The 1,439-nt window shown below is 45.6% G+C and overlaps 1 non-coding gene across 1 annotated transcript; it reads right to left on the bottom strand.

Annotated features, from left to right (window-relative positions):
• Positions 1-733: 733 nt before the first annotated feature.
• Positions 734-840, bottom strand: LOC141603904 (small nucleolar RNA R71). The gene has a single exon (XR_012525740.1). It is a non-coding gene; the product is annotated as a small nucleolar RNA R71 (small nucleolar RNA).
• Between the last annotated feature and the right edge of the window lie 599 nt (positions 841-1,439).

The following is a 1,439-nucleotide window of genomic DNA, read 5'->3' as shown; positions in this document are numbered from 1 at the left end:
GACGGGTATCAAATTTTGGCGCCGTTGCCGGGGAGGCAATTGTTCTAATTTTTAGTTTTTTTTATTTAGTCTTTCTTTAGTTTAAGGGACTTCCGTTCCTTAAACTTTTCTTATATTCTTTTTGTAGTTTCTTCTTATGCGCAGGTCACAGGGTGGTGAACTAGTACAATTCAATCCTGAGATCGAGAAATCCTTGTGCGAGTTGAGACGATCACAAAGGGTATTACCGACAGAGGAAGAGCTGAGTACTCTATCAAGTTACTACGAGAACGCTCTGTTCGAAGAAGATCCACCTACATCTCCTGCCTCTACTTCTTCAGCTGAGACTGTCACTTCTCCAGAAATTCCAGTCATGGCTGAAGAAGCAACTATAGCATGTCATTCAGAGCCGACAGCTGCGAACCTCTATAAAGGATTCGAACTACCAGGGGAGGCAAGAAAATTCGAGCCAAAGCCTTCCTATATCAACTTGGTTGAGAGAAACCAATTCGGGGGAGCTGCGAATGAAGACGCAGCCAAGCATATGGAGATTTTTATCGATTACTGCTGCTCTATACCCCCGCCGGCTGGCGTGACTCAGGATCAGATAAAGTAGACCATGTTCATTTTCTCACTCCGTGATGCTGCGAGGGAATGGTATAGAGATCTGGACCGAGCTGCTCATGGGATCACCGATTGGAATTCTTTGGCCTTGGCATTCTACAAGAAATACTTCTCTGCCTCGAAGACAATTGCCATTAGAGCTCAGATCACGAGCTTTAAACAGGGGCCTGATGAGAACTTTCATGAAGCATGGGCCCGTTTCAAGAAACTGGTGCGAACCATACCGCACCATGGGTTCGAAAAATGGAGTCTTTGCAATCAGTTCTATAATGGGCTGTATGACGATCAGAGGGCTATTTTGGATCTTTGCGACCAATGGCCGATTTTCGAGAATATGGGAGAGACTACGGGGTGGAATATTATTGATGACTTAGCCACCCATAAAGCTGAATATGGGAATTCCAGAGGCAATCAAAGGAGAGCTGCCGAATCTTCCTCTGTTGCTGCACTAGAAGCTCTCACTACAAGGTTTGACAAATATGAGTTGGGAGGAGCTTCTAAAGGAGGGATGTACCATGTTAATCTTTGTTTTGACGGTCCTTTCGTCTCGTAGAAGATGTGGAGCTGAGGGGCATGTCTCAGAAAATTGTTATGTCCCCTTTGGGTCTTGCGCTGCCTTTCAACATTATAGGCAGACAAACACGTACTATGAGCTGAATGTCCACCCCAACTTGAGGTGGAGTAGCCAGAATGTCCTGAATCCGACTCAACCTCCACAACAGCAAGCCTATGTGCCTCCACATAAGCAGCCATATCAAAAGCCTCCGTATGTTCCTCAGCAGCAGCAACAATCCCAAAATTCCGAGTTCACCGAGTTGAAGAACTTATTGCTGAAG

The sequence above is a fragment of the Silene latifolia genome, chromosome 9 (assembly GCF_048544455.1).
Source record: "Silene latifolia isolate original U9 population chromosome 9, ASM4854445v1, whole genome shotgun sequence".
NCBI classification, from domain to species: Eukaryota; Viridiplantae; Streptophyta; class Magnoliopsida; order Caryophyllales; family Caryophyllaceae; genus Silene; species Silene latifolia.
Note: the sequence above shows the minus strand (reverse complement) of the source record. Positions and strands in the feature narration are given on the sequence as shown.